Source organism: Indicator indicator, chromosome 1, assembly GCF_027791375.1.
Source record: "Indicator indicator isolate 239-I01 chromosome 1, UM_Iind_1.1, whole genome shotgun sequence".
Taxonomy (NCBI): Eukaryota; Metazoa; Chordata; class Aves; order Piciformes; family Indicatoridae; genus Indicator; species Indicator indicator.
The window spans coordinates 125,197,672-125,213,748 of record NC_072010.1 but is presented as its reverse complement, the minus strand read 5'-3'; the positions used below and the strand labels follow the sequence as shown (position 1 = coordinate 125,213,748).

Genomic DNA, 16,077 nt, shown 5'->3' with positions numbered 1-16,077 from the left:
CCTGGGTCTTCTATTGGTTTTGGGTTTGTTTGGGTTTTTTTGTTTTGTTTGGGTTTTTTTTGTTTGTTTGTTTTTTTTTTTTTTTTTTTTTTGCAAGACCTAATAATTTTCATGACACTGTTTCTTCTGGAAGCCTTTTGCTATTATTTTCTCAACCATTATGGATATTTTTTCCATCCTTGCAGGGCTTTGGATTACATATACTCTCACATCTTAAAACAATTCTCTCAGCAAAACTAAACCAAAGGCTCAAGGCTGCAATGCACACTTTTGGCTATGGATTCAACAGTAGAATCCCCACTGGGAAGATGGCAGGGAGTGCCAAAAGAAACATAAAATTCTGGCTGTGCTAGTGAAGTACTGTGTAACTTGTATCTGTACATCTAATTTCCCCTGGAAGGGTATGCCAATGAACAATATTCATAGATAGGAAAACTATGTGTTTCAAATGCCTTTGAAGATTTCTGGTATACCATTCCTTCTGAAAAAAAAAAATTGAGTTACTCTATTCAGATTGCTTTTCTTACATTTTTCAACCAGAAGGCTAAGAAATTTGAGTTAAACAATATCAAAATTCTAAGGTGATAAATTAAAAAAAAATGTAATTTCTTTTTCAAACAATATTTTAACATTTTTGGTTTTGGACAAAAATGGAGGAATATTTTTGAAAAATGTCCTCTGAAAGGGGAAAAAACAAAAAAGGAGAGAGAGAGGAAAGTTTGTAAAGAGAAACTGTGTCTAAACTTTCTTTATCTGATAATAATACACAAAAAGCTAATAAAGAGAGTTTCAGTTCCCTGATGCAGGCTAGAAGGCTAAGAAATTTGAGTTAAACAATACCAAAATTCTAAGGCGACAAAGTAAAAATCCCGATTTCTGTTTCAAACAATATTTTAACATTTTTGTTTGGGACAAAATGGAGGAATATTTCTGAAAAATGCCCTCTGAAGGGGGAAAAAACAAAAAAGGAGAGAGAGAGGAAAGTTTGTAGTGAGAAGCTGTGTCTAAAGTTTCTTTATCTAATAATAATACACAAAAAGCTAATAAAGGGAGTCTCAGTTCCCTGATACGGACTTTAAAAGACTGAGCATTTTGCTTTGTAAGCACCCTTTTGCTTTCATTTTGTTTTGGGAGAGGAATCATGATTTCATGGTTCAAAAGGGTTCAATTCATAGCTCAGCTGTTACAGTTTTAGGACTGGAAAAATGCATATGTTTGTAAATGTTCAGGAATAGCCAACCAGAAGCCTTACTTTTAACTCATCTTGGAACAACTTCCCTAAGTCTCTCACCTCCCAAATGCTCACTCATCATTTTACTGAATTTACCGTGTTCTACATAAATTAACAAGGGTCATCAGTTTCTTTTTCTTGCTTATACAACGTCAGTTTCCTCTTTACACAAAATATCAAATTAAATTTTGGAAGCTTTTAGAATTTTCTCTTTTTATATTACCTTGATGAGAATGTGAGTCTCAGCTCTTTAATGACTTCTTAATTTTTCCCCAGCTGTGGCATTTATCCTTAGTGTTCTCTGAAGAGTTAATAATTGTACATTGCTATATAAAAGCATGCTGACTTCTAAAGCTGGAATGAACAGATAACATTCTATCTGCAGATAGAAATTTCTGGTTCTAAAGACCAGGAAATTTGATATAGAAATGTACTGGTCTAGTATCTGACCAACCTTTAAAGATTAAGCTTTGGAAAGCTCTATTTATCTTCAAGATCATAGAATCATAGAATCAATCAGGGTTGGAAGGGACCACAAGGATCATTTAGTTCTAACCCCCCTGCCATGGGCAGGGACACCTCACACTAGAGATGGACATTATTAATAAGAGCAACATGAAGATAGTGGACTGCAGAATAAGAGTATCCTCAGCTAAGATACTATGGAACATTTCTTCCTAGATTATCAATTGAACAAGTGAAAAATGGAAGGATTGTTTAGAGTTTATATAAGGACAAGCTAGACCCATCTCTAGTTGTCTTTTCAGTCCTCATAATCTCTCTATCAGTATTTTGTGAATATTTTTCTATTTTATATCTTGTAAAGAGATAGCATTTGGTTTTAGTTTAACCTGGCTTGAAGGAAGCATGATGTAAGAATAATTGGGAATACTACATCCCAAAGGGCATGATGATCCTTTAGTATGTAAATGCTCTGAGAGTCACTTACCAGCTGCAATGGAAGAATTTCTGAAATGTTCTTCAAGATTCAAAATATTATTAAGATATACTTATTTCTCAAACTGTGGGGTTGGAGGGTGGATATTTCGATGTCTTATACTTAGGTAGTCTATAAAAGAATTCCAGAAGTATAGCTCTTTAGTCATGCATGTGGGTATTATTAAATAACAAGATAATTTGATCTCCATTATGGATGCTTATTAAAACAGCCTTCTGTTCGTTCAGGCACTCTCCAGCCTGAGATGTGTAGTTATGGCTTAGAAAGGCTTCCTTAGAATAGTAATTAATTTTTGTTAGGTAAAAGCATTTAAGCAGAATTGAAAATGTCCTTTTATTTATGCCAGAAACTGCAATGATGCTATGCCCATACCTCTTTGTCATGTCTTGTTGTACTGCCTCATCCATGACAGTTTATCGTGTCAGATCAGTCCTATTTCATATAGGCACCATGATGATATTCCACTCTACTATTAGACATTTATTGAAAAAAACTAGTGTGCTAGCATGAGCAAAGTTTCTATTGCACTGAAAGGTATTAAACCATCACATTTATTATTAAACTCCACAACATGTGAGAGGCATTGCTGATAAATGATGGTGCAAGGTTCCTAGGACTCTCAGATTAGTGGCAGTAATTGTAAGGAGTTCATTCCACTTTGAAGTGATGGGTGGTTGAGGCAAGGAGAAAATGTAACAATACAAAACAAGGAAATGTATCTTGGTAGTGAGATGTCTTTCCCCTGCTATGGCTTGTAGGTGATAAGGTACAGACTCACAAGATCTGGGGTATTTAGACATTTAGCAAAAGCAGACCACTGCTTTTACTGCTCTGTCCTATGGCATTTCAGAGTGCATCTTGGACACAGAAAAGCTTTGAAAATGTTTCTTTTTTCTACCTTTGTGGCTTTCTTGATTTCTCTCCTGCCCTGAATGGGAACTTGAGGAAGTGCCTTTCCACCTTCATACTGTCTACTGTGTTGTCAGTCCATCTCTGTAACCATTCACAGTCAACAGGAGGAAGAATTATTTTACTGTGAGGGTAACAGAGCACAGGAATGGGCTGCCCGGGGGCCCTCTTCAGAGATATTTAAGACCTGCCTGGATGAGTTCCTGTGTGATCTGCTCTAGGTGATCCTGCTCTGGCAAGGGGGGGCTGGACTAGATGATCTCTCAAGGTCCCTTCCAGCCCCTAACATTCTGTGATTCTGTAACCTGCTTTTCAGTTTTTCCATGAATGCATAACATTAGCACTTCCATATCTAGGATAACAAAGACACCCATACAGTAGTTGTGTCTATTCAGTATTAATTTTCCAAAGACATTACAGAATGGCTTAGACTTTAAGAAAACCAACTTACAACCTTGTCAAATACAGATGACAAAGGAAACATTTTAGCTTTAGCAATTACTCGATCAGCTAAGAACATAATGATAATTTGAAAAGAAAACTTCACTAAAGTGTTTTCTTTGACAAAATGGTTGTGCAAAAATTACAAAGCTTCCTATTTTTAATGCAATAGGATTTTTGTTGCCAAGTCTTCAGTACAGTAGGCAGAAATTAAGAAAAGTACAAAGAAAAGATATTATTAATTGTGATTATTAGTCTATTTCTCTTTGGTGTTAAAAATTACAGTCTTGGGAATGCAATATTAATCATCAGGTAGAAATGCTGTGCTAGTGTTCAAATATATGCAACCAGAACATGGAAAAGTGTCTACCTGCAGTCATTCAAGACTTGTTTTTTATAGTGGGTCCTATATGATTTTGTATCCATGTACACAACTGTTATTTTTTGGGGGGGGCAAAGTTGAATATTGGCATATTTCTTAGCTTTGACTGTTTTGAATAACTCAGCTTTGGTATATGTACACTTTTGAGCAGGATTCAAGAGATATATCTCTCAGTCTGTCAGAATTTCACAATGATGCACTGTACTGTAATATGTATGAAGAAGCATATTTTTTTTTCCCTGGGCACCATATGTAAGAAATGTGGGTAACAGCTGCTGACACAGGCAATAATTCTCAAAGGCAGGTTTTTTTTCCTCTCTGCTTTCAAAGCTATTTTATTTCATTTCTCTGAAATCAGGATGCACAGTCCCAGCATTTTTACTAATGTGATAGAGCATGGTATTCAAAAATACATTCCATAGAAGCAAGCTACCTTAGGATATCTTTGTCATATCTTTTCTGTATTTTCTTTCCCATTCTATGTACTTTCTGGAAGGGTAAATCTCTCTAACACATTGTCTGCTTCATGCTGAAGCTGATCATGTTCCTATCTACTTAAAATATATGTGGCATGTGAGCTTTTATGCTTTGCAGCAACATTTCACAGATTTATTTTATTGAATCACAGAATTGTTTTGGTTGGAAAAGGCCTCTAAGATCATCAAGTCCAACCGTTGATCTAACACCACCATAGCCAGCAAACCAATCCTATATTAATTTAAGAATCCAATTCTCTACCACTACCAATTTTAGCAAGATCTGTTTTGCTTCATGTGATGTTGAAAGGCAACCTGAGAAACAGCCTCAAGCACCAGTCCTAGGTCTTGTTTGTGTGAGGCAATGCTACCAGTAGGAGCCTGGTGTCAGAGCAGCACCAGTGTGGCTGTGCTGTGGCGTCTGCAGGGTGAGTTACACAGAGGTGTCTTGGCAGACTTTATGCTCCTCTTTCTGATGTTGGCTCTTACAGGGTGAGCTGAGGACACCTGAAGTCTAATTAAGCCCTCGTGAAGGCACATGGTTGTAAGCTAACTGACTTCTTAAAGAATTTATTCCGATTTTTCTTCCTCCTCAGGCAGGAAAGGAACTTACTGAAAAAAAACAGCTCTGCTTCAAGTCCATTGAACTAAGTGGAAAAGTTTCCGTTCAATGCAACTGACTTTAAATTAGTGACCTTAATCCTCTTCTGTGATGCTTAAGACATCACTCATCTCAATGCTGGGCTTCCTCCAGGCCTTCCTTCCTGCCAGCCTTTCTGTCTGCCTTGCCTATATTTTGCTTCTCATCAAAACACAAATAGTTTGAAACGCTTCTTTGAAAGTTAATTCTTTTCCTTTACCTGTCACAAGTTGCAGTCTAAGCACACTTGTCCTTACTTACTTTGCAACTGCAGAAAAGGGGAGGGGGGGAAAGGTAAAATTTCAGAAGTAGGAAGTAAAAAATACACAGCTTTGTATCTTGAGCACTCCTTCTCCTCCTCTTTGTGAAAGGTCAATTCTTTTTTAATAGAAGATTTTCAGGCATGGGCTTTCTTCTGTATACACAACACCTAAAACAGGGAGGCATTCATTTTGACTAGAGCATTTTGACACCACCAGAATACAAATACTATGTTACAATTCTAAGACCTGAACTACAGGGAAAACATGGTATTTCAGTTTATTTTCAGTATAAAGGCAGCTGTAACAGTGGGTTTAAAACTGATGTGTAGAGAGAGAGAGAGAGATTTGTAAAATCTATATTCTGTTGTAAACATTTATATGCCTCTACCATTGAGTATCTAGCTGTGACCTATTAAAGACATCATAAAGGCCAGCCTGCTTAGGAAATAGCAGCTGCATTCAAATAGCTTCAATAATGAAAGCATCCAAATTCTTGGTTCAACCTTTGAGAAATACTGAATGATACATCTCATTCAGTCATCTTCTCTAGGGAGTAGGCCAGATTGTTTGCATGCAGCGTGACACTGCTACCTCTTGGGACCTAAAGCAATAACCATTCTCTGCTAGTTCTGCTGTACAGCAATGCCACTTGTCCTCCTTTTCAGTTACTCTCATGCGCCACTTAGGATGGAAGATGAAATGAAATGGAGATGCAATGTGTTTGAAAAATGGTGTTGAAGTATGTCTAAAGAGAATTGCTCCATTTTCTGGAAGTAATTTATTTTTGATGAGGCATTAATTAGAAGTATTTTTTTTTTTTTGTATTTGTTATTATACTTACCAAGTGCAAAAGTGAAGGTTGAAAGTCTGTTATGAGGAACAGTAAATATGCTATCAAAACCCCACATTTTTTAACTACATCTCTTAATGAGCTTTTTTTTTTGATGTGTGCAGGAGACATGACTTTGTGCCAACAGCTGCTCATCTACCTCATGATACAGAGCCTTTGAGCTTGTGCTGTCAGTGTTTTGGGAAGCATTTGAGAAGTCCTATTGAAAACTTGTATGATTCTGCATTTGTTTTTTCAGTTCATCACATTAGGTGACAGATTAAGATTACGTTCAAGATGTTTTTGCTATTGGTGCAGTGTAGATTTTAAAAAACAAAGTGGAAGTGAGAACAAAGCAGAGAAGACAACTTTTTAGGAAGACAATTAAAATGTCAAATCATAGTCAATATGAAGAGAAAATATCAAGCACAACTTTAAGACTTAATAGAGTACTTAATAAAATTGCTACGTAACTTCAAATTTATAATCATAGAATTGTCAGGGTTGGAAGGGACCTCAAAGAACTCATCTAGTTCCAACCCTTCTGCCGTGGGCAGGAACACCTCAGGTTGCTCAGAGCCCCATCCAGCCTGGCCTTAAATCTAGGAAAGTTGAACTCTGGCTTGGGCCAGCTGTAGGTAGTGTTCTACTTTATGGTCACTTTTTAGTGCATGGTGGCCCCCACGTTTGACTCAAACCATTGCTTTTGCACTGCAGTGTTAGTCTAGTCTTTTCAAAGACAACTTTTCAGTCGTGCTACATTTTATGGTCATTTTCTGCCTTTTAGAACTCAAAATTATAGTAGAATACATGGTATGGAACATCAAAGTGGTGTTCTTGTCTAGACTCCAAACGTGATGCTTAAACAAGTAATGCTCCTGCCTACTATGTCATATTTGTGTTGCTTCTGTCTCCTTTTCTTGTAACTCTGCAGAAAATCATGGAACTCATGTCTAAGGACTATACTTTTTAAAGATTACAATATATAATAGCCTATTGAAAACAAAGTAATTTTTTTTTTTTTTAATGTATGAGGCTGTTGCTGAGGACAACTGTAATAATCAGTGGAGAATAAGTGACAGTGTAAATTCAAAGCAAATTTTTTTCTCATACCTTTGGGATTCAATATTGCTTTGAGAGCCATCAGGAACTTAATGGTTTGCCCTTGTGGTGCATTTACCTTGGTTGGCTGCCAGCTGCCCTCTCACTTCCCCTTCTCAACAGGATAGGAGAAAAACATAAGACAAAAAATCATGTGTGTCAAGACAAAGACAAGGACATCACTTACTAATTACCTGTGTGTGCAAAACAGACTTGGAGAAAATCAATTTAATTTATTGCTAATTAAAAAGATAGAGAATTGTGATAAAGACGAAACTAAGAACATCTTCCCTCACTCTCCTCATCCTACTCTGGCTCAACATCACTTCATTCCCAACCACTCTTCCTTCTCCTTGCCAACCCAGTGCAGCACAGGGGCATGGGAAATGAGAGTTGGAGTCTATTCATAACAGGCCATCTCTTTAGCCCCTTCCTCCTCACACTTTTACCCTGCTCTGTTGTGGAGTTCCCCCCATGTCATACTGTCCTTCATGAGCTGCACCAGTTTGAGTCCTTCACTTGATCTGAAGTTCTTCAAGATTTTCTACAGCATGAGCCCCTTCCACAGGATATAGTCCTTCAGGAAGGACTACTCTAACACAAGTCCCCCATGGGAATCTTCACAGGCTGCAACTTCTTTTGTGGCACATCCACTCACTGCAGCATAGGGTCTGCCATGGGCTGCAGTGTGGATATCTGCTCCAGTATGATCCTATATGGATTACATGGGGACAAATTGCATCATCATGGTCTTCTCCATAGGCTACAGGGGAATCTCTGCTCTAGTACCTGGAGCAACTTTTCTCTTCCTTTTTCACCATGCTATTTCTCATTTTTTTCTGTGTTATCTCTCTCACAGCTGCTGCAGAGTTTGTTGTTGTTTGGATGTTTTTATTTCCTTAACTGCCTTCTTAAGCATGCTTTCCCAGGGGCACAATGACTTTAGCTTCTGAGCTCAGCTCTGTCTGGAGGCAGACCTATTGGAGGTGGCTGGAGCAGGATCTGTCTGGCATGGGGCATCCCCTGGACTCTTCTCACACTGGCCACTTCTGCAGCCCTCCTCTGCCAACACCTTGCTATGTAAACACGATACAGCCCTTTATTTTATGCCTACTTCTTCTAATCTGTGCTATGTTGCTGCTTGACACACACTCAGTTGCTGCTGTTTAGTGTCTTGATTTCACTCCTGCCATTTTCCTGATGTTACCACCCTGCTATTACAGCTATGAATAGTTTGTGTAAAGGATGAAGAGGTGGAGGAAAAAATGATAGAGACACAAGGATGCTAATGGATCAAGTAAGAATGTAGCTTTTTCTTTTGCATGCTGGCTCCTTGAATTCAGATGAAATTTTGAATTAGCATGAAATCTGTCAATTCAGAAACGAAGTCAAACGCATAGAGTAAGTGTTCAGAATTGGATTTAAATTATTTTTCTGATATTTAGTCATAGTTCTATTTGGGAGGAGTAGGAATGTAGTCTTTCCCTGTCAGCTCCTCCTCTGCAGAATAATGCTTTTACACTTCACAGATGATAAGGCAAATGTATTACAGAGTGTGAAACATCTAGCTGCCTTTGGTAGGGATCACAGGAAAATACCTGACCTGGAGACAGATGGGGTTTTGTGTCAGAATATGTGCACCTCTCCTACCTTGGAATGAGGAGTTTTCTACTGGTAGTAGTGATCAGCTGTCATCACTGTGACAGCACAAGATGGGTGATTATCGAATTATTTTGTGTGCTGTACCCTCTGTTTCTTGATTGAATTGCTAGATTGGCTTCAGAGCAAAACAGAGGAAAATAAAGCTGAATTCTCTTGTTTGCTCTCTGATGAGGCTCCCTTATAAAGGGGGAAGAGAGTTGTGTGAAAATACATCTGAATTGAAGTAGTTAACAGCTATTTGTGTGAATGCAAGCTCATTTTACCGAATGTTTGCATATAGTGAATAAAAAAGGGTTGTTGGTTTTTTTTTCGTTTTTTTTTTTTTTTTTTTTTTTAGTGGTCAAATAGAGCAGCTGTTTGGAAATCCAGCCTGAATATTCATAAACTCTCTCCCTGCCTTATTTAACTGATTTGAGCTTTCAGAGTCTGCTTCCTCAGAAGTTGTACTCAAATTTTAACTAATAATCTTCCTGTGTTTATAATAAAACATGCAAATACACACATGGCACATATACAGGCATTATACTCTTATTAGCTAGATTGTGTGGAGGGAAAAAAAAAGACCATTTAACAAATATATCATTTGCTGACTTTATTGCAGTTTTGTAAGAGGCACCATTATAAAAATGGGTTTGACATTTGCATTTCTGTTTAATTGCTGTGGAGTGAACATAAAAAGATAAGAGAGCCAAGAGAGCTTATTAAAACTGAAATGAGGGCAAGTGATAAAAGAATGATATTTTCGTGGTGCTGCAGTCACATCTGACACTCTCCCCACCCCCCTCCCCCCCGAAAAAAAGAACAATCTTGCTCTTGGAGTTTTTTGGTGGGGAGAGAGGATGTAGGGTTTATATAACCACTCTCTTTTCTCAGCTGCATTCAATTTACAGCATCTCTCCATGCCTGTGTTTCAACTTGGGGATCTCAGTAGTAGTATTCTTCTGGAGAATAATGTGACTTTGTTTCTGCCCCAAAGTGACTAGGGCACCTGGAGATGTTCCTCTGCAGACTACCCTAAACTGATCCTGCTTTGGCAGGGGGGTTGGACTCAATTTCTTGAGGTCCCTTCCAACCTCTAATGTACTGTGATACTGTGACTTTCTGTTTTAAGTTTTCTTCCATTTCCTCCTTTTTTTGTTTCCCCCTTCTTTTCCCCTCTCTTCTTTTTTTTTCCCCTTTTCCCCTCAGAATAAACTAAGCTGTATGTAGGGGTTCCTGAGCCTCACTATGGCATTCCTCAAAGCCACGTCTCTGAATGTCAACATGTTCAGTGAGATTTAGTAATTGAGAATTATGTTTTTTTAGACAAAGTGTTGAAAGGAATGTCTCATAGTTGGAGATGTTAAGCATTAGAAAGTTAGGAAACACATGCCCAGCACAGACTAGCAAACAAGCTAACTTCACAGCAAATAATGTCTAGTTGGAGAGCCATCATGATCAGGAGACTTGAGGAGCTTCCCTATGAAGAGAGACTGAGATCCCTGGGGCTGTTCAGTCTGGAGAAGAGAAGACTGAGAGGGGATCTCATCAATGTGCATAAATATCTGAGGGGTGGGGGTCAAGTGGAGGGGGCCAGGCTCTTTTTGGTGGAGTGCACTAATAAGACAAGGAACAATGGGTTCAAGCTTGAACATAGAATGTTTCACCTCTACATGAGGAGAAAATTTGTTACAGTGAGGGTGACAGAGCCCTGGAACAGGCTGCCCAGAGAGGTGGTGGAATCTCCTCTGGAGACTTTCAAAACCCACCTGGATGCATTCCTGTGCAGAGTACCTTAACTGATCCTGCTTTTAGCAGGGGGGTTGGACTTGATCTCTGAAGGTCCCTTCCAACCTCTAATGTACTGTGATGCTGTCATAATAAATAATTCATGCTGCAAACACCAGAAAGGTAGAGCTAAAGCTATATATATAATAATCATTTAAGTTAGAGTCCTCCTTTTTTTTAATTTTTTTTATATTAATGACATCATGATCAAGGTAATGCTCTTATAAGGAATTTAATTACATTTCTCTTAGTTTTAAAACATTAAATATCTGTCTATATAAATGTGCATATTCTGCATGGCACTGGAGGGACTTTTCACTGCTTCTGAAAATGACGTACCATTTTGCTGTCTGAAACCATGACAGATGATATTTTTATTTAAGCTTAGCTGTGCAAGGAAACAGTAGAAAGCTCTCTTAGAGGAATGTGTGTGCTGGATGAAGTGACCTGTCCATCACTGCTTAGATACTTCAGGCTATTGCAGCAGAATTCTGCTTTGTCAACAGAGTAAGTGCAGTTCTACCAAGTGTTTAGTGCAGCCTTCAGTCACAAAGTAATGATGAGTTGTCACTGAGCTGAGGTGGAGAAACAGAACTCCTTTAAACAGCTCTTCACCCAAAAGAAAAAGCAAACCAACAGTCAATCAAAACCCAAACAAACCACCAGTAACAAGGAAAAAAAAAAAAAAACCAAGCTCAGTTCTGTTTTCTGCAGGGAGATTTAAAACTCCTGATATGGAGCTGTATTAGCTTGCAACAAAATTGAGAAAAATGACAAAATAAGTAAATCTACGCAAACTTTTTTTTGGTGTGTGTTCAGTCTTGCTTCTCTGGAACTGAGAGCTTACAATTGATCAAAAAAAGGAGTGACAGACCCTTTAAAATGCAAGAGCTTTTGGGGACTAGGTTATAAATATTGACAGCTGAGATAGCCTCAACTATGTCTAACCCAAGTATAACCAAATATACATCATCTTTGAATAGCTCTGCTCTGAAAGATGCTCTGAAAGGACACCTTCCAATGACCATAGTTTGTGGAATTAATTAATCCTAGCAGTTTGGTTTATCTGGGTGGTCTTCAGTGAGAATCTCTGGGAACTGAGGCACTGTAGTGGGTGCAAAGAGCAGCAACTAAGCTGGTAAAGGACCTAAATAATGAGTCTGATGATGAGTGGCTGAGAGAGCTGGGACTGTTTAGTACAGAATTACAGAATCAACCAGGTTGGAAAAGACCTCAGAGATCATCAGGTCCTGAAAGGAGACCTTATTGCCTTCCACAACTACCAGAAAGGACAATAGAGAGAGGTAGGTGCTGGTCTCTTCTCACAGATAATTAGTGATACAACAAGAGGGAATGGCCTCAAGACGCACCAGGGGAGGTTTAGGCTGGACATTAGGAAACATTTTTTCACAGGAAGAGTTGTCAAGCATTGGAGCAGGCTGCCCAGGGAGGTGGTTGAGCCCCCATTCCTGGATGTGTTTCAAGGTTGTTTAGATGTGATGCTTAGCAATATGTTTGAGTGGTGAACTTGGCTGAGTAGGGTTCATGGCTGGACCTGATGCTCTCAAGGGTCTTTTCCAACCTGAATGATTCTATGATTTTAATAAGGAATAATCAAATATTCTATTTCTACTGAGCTTCCTTCTTGCAGTAACAAACATACTCATGTACTAATAGTACTTAGAGGTGCTGTTTGGTTTCCATTTCTTGTTTTTTTGCAGTTTCCCATGTTTACTGTAAAAAGGTAATATTAAAAATACTCATTAGAAAAGCACTCTAGAAACTAAAAAACACGTATCACAGGATCACAGGATGTTAGGGATTGGAAGGGACCTCAGGAGATTGAGTCCACACCCCCCTGCCAGAGCAGGACCATAGTATCTAGCGCAGGTCACATAAAAATGCATCCAGATGAGACGAAACCAAGAAACATATTTGGATATTGTTTTCCTACAAGTGTTTTGTTTGTTTTTTGTTTTGTTCTGTTTTGTTTTAATTTATTCAAAACAGCTTTGGTTTTATAACTATTTCCTTTTCATAATAATGGATTGGGTTACTGTCATGATAAAGGGCTCCTAAGGCAGTACTGATGTTTATCAGAGCTATCATACATTCAAAGTGATGCCTCCTTTTTTGCTGCAATGTATTTGAACATGTTTTGAGTTGTTCTTACATAAAGCTGCCACATTGCAGATATTTTGACTGTGTTATGAGAAATGAGATTATTCATTCCTTGAATTAAACATGCAAAAAGTGTAGAAAATTTCCACGTATTGTTCCACTTTTGATAATTGAGCCTTCATTTTTCAGGTAGTGTACATTTAAACATATATTTATGTATTTGATTGTTAGCTCTACTGCAGCCTGTGGTGTTCTGTAATGACAGATTAAAGAATTAGATACTGCGTCCAGTTTTGGGCTCCCCAGTTCTAGACAGAGACCTGATGGAGAGAATCCAACAGAGAGCCACAAGGATGCTTAGGGGACTTGAGCATCTCCCCTGTGAAGAGAGACTGAGAGCCCTGGGGCTGATTAGTCTGGAGAAGAGAAGACTGAGAGGGGATCTGATCAATGTGCAAAAATATCTGAGGGGTGGGTGTCAAGTGGATGGGGCCAGGCTCTTTTCAGTGGTTCACAGTGATAAGACAAGGAACAAAGGGTTCAAACTAGAACATAGAAGATTTCACCTCAACATGAGGAGAAACTTCTTTCCAGTGAGGGTGCCAGAGCCCTGGAACAGGCTGCCCAGAGGGGTTGTGGAGTTTCCTTCTCTGGAGACTTTCCAAACCCACCTGGATGCATTCCTGTGCAGACTCCCCTAAGTGATCCTGCTGTGGCAGAGGGGTTGGACCTGATGATCTCTGGAGGTCCCTTCCAACCTCTGATATACTGTGATACTGTGATATTTCAGAAATTGATTAATAGAATGAGTCAGCAATTCTATATGGATTCTTAAAGAAGGTGTAAATTCTTAAGGGTCAAATATTTCATTGTCAACACCTTTTGAAATAACATACTCTACTCTTGTCTCTAACACCAATGCATACATATAAAAAGGGAAACTCTGTAGATTAAAGACTGTAAAACATCTGATATTGATCTCAACAGCAGCAAGAATTTTTCATAAATTTCAACCAGCAGAAGAAGGAAGCTGGATATAATATGAGTGCTCCAAAATCATGCTCTTCAAAACATTTGTGTTGCATCAGTACTTTGTGTTGTTCAGCAAAACCCTTTGCTTGCACATTTCCTTTGGTGTACTACAATATGTGCTCTTATTCAAGATCTCAGCATTTCAGTGTTGCTCTTTATCTCTCAGTAATTGGAAATTGAAATATTTATGAGTTACTTCTCTGCAAAAAAGAAAAAGAAAGAAAAAAGAGGGAAGAGAGAAATTTAACAGAAAGCTTCATGATTATGGAGTTCTGAATGCTAAAAAAAAAAAAAAGAGCTTGTAAATTTGTATGAATTCACCCATGAAAAATGTGACAAATATTTAATCAGTACAGGAATTTACAAGTTTTATTTGTTGCTTCCTTATCTGAGAGAAATAAAAAAAAATAAATGCAAGTGAAATAGATTTCAGGAACAAAAATATAAAACAGACAATGTGATACATAAATGACAGTTCAGGTTGAATTTTCTATCCTGAAGGAGCTTTATATTTTGTCAGTTCTCAACCAATTATACAAATTGATGGTTGAGCTTTAAGCCATAGTGTATTTTTAAACTGAAATAAACTGTGTTCTACAGCTACTCCTGTATTTACATAGTTGGGAATTTGAGGATGAAGCTAAGGTCAAACAGGGGACAGTTAAATTGAAGCACCCATCCCGTTGGAAGCTGTGTCCTGCTGCAGGAGGAAGCCTCCAAACAAGCCAAAATAGAGATTCTGCTTTTCTGGCAAATTAAGTAGACTTCTCTTTGAGACCACCACCAAGAAACAATGTGTGAGGTCTCTGCCACTGTCCTTCATGTATCTGTGCTGATGGGCACTGTATAAAAATCCTGACATGTAAAGGTTGGGCAAGGGTGCAAGTGAAAACGAGAAGCCAGTGGCTTGTAGTTATCCTAAAGCTAGTTAGGCCTGTTCAGTTTACCTTTTATGTTTGAGATGGAAATTAAAATATCTAAAGCAAAGCTCATTTTTGGCAACTTACAATAACTTACACATGCACACTTGAATTGGGTAAAATTTTTCCCTATCATGGTGGCTTCAGGCTGTGCCTAGAAAATTTTCCACAGATCTCAAACAGAAAGTAGTAGAATGTAAATAAATCACCACTGGATGTAAATAAAAGGAAAATAAAGATAAGTTCTAGATAATCCCATTGGACAGATAACAAACATAAAAGTTAGATCTGTAAACTAACTCTCTCTTTTCAGCTTCCTCGCTCTGGCAGATATTAGCTCTGGCTTCTGCTGGCTTTGCTGTCCTTGGCTGCATTGCTTTGTTGTGGCTGAGTATTAACAAACAACTCTGCTCTTTCTCTTTTCCTGTGTGTACAGGGCAGTAAGGAAGGGAGCAGGGAAGGGGAAGCTATTAGTAGCCCCCCTGGTTTGTCCAGGAGGGTTCTTGTGCTGTTTCTAAATTGTACATATATGTAAACATTGTATATTTTCTGCATATTCATTGCATTTTATCATAGATTGTAGCTTTGCTTGTAAATTCAGCTTCATTTTCTTCCAGCTGAGCTGCTCTGGCAATTTTATGTTAGGAGGAATTTTCAATCCACCACACCTATGCAGAAAAATGTTCATGCATTCATGCTGCCACTGTTTACATGACTTGGATTTTCATGCCTGGATATGGTGGGTGATGTATGCTTCTGAGAATGAGAGGTAGCAGTGATCTTGAGAATTTCCATTAGCCTGGAGAAGTAGCATCAATATGCTATGAAACAGCCTTGAAGCAGTAACTTAATAAACATGATTTTTTGTCTCTTGTTTAGTGTCTACTTTCACAGCATGTCATATTTATTCCCATTTTTAGTGAGTTGATATGGGAAAGAGCTATGGAGAGAATTTCAGAGGAATCTTACTCATATGCAAATGTCATTTTTCTAATAGCTATAATACTAAGTATTATAATTGTTGGAAATCTCTGTGCATATCTACCTCTAATGAGTATCTCTGGTAATGGAACATGAGAAATATCTGTTCTGAGAAGAGCACACCCATGTGGAGATAGCAAGAGATGAATATCTAATCATTCAGAAACAAGACAGAAACCTTCAAGGGATATTCTTTCTGCAGCTGCTTAACAGCAACAGAAGAATCCAGCAGTATTTGAGACTGCAGGACAGTATCTGTCCTCCCCTAGCTGCAGCTGAGAAGTGTAGGTTGCAGTTGTGCTAATTCATCAGGCAAGGAGAGTGAATGAGGCAGAAGCCATTCAGCACCATCTTCGTTTCCAGT

At 38.3% G+C, this 16,077-nt stretch overlaps 1 protein-coding gene across 1 annotated transcript in view; it reads left to right on the top strand.

Moving 5' to 3' along the window:
• IL1RAPL1 (interleukin 1 receptor accessory protein like 1) overlaps positions 1 to 16,077 on the top strand; it is a 638,806-nt gene that overhangs the window by 324,899 nt on the left and 297,830 nt on the right. The gene's annotated exons all lie outside the window — the stretch shown is intronic.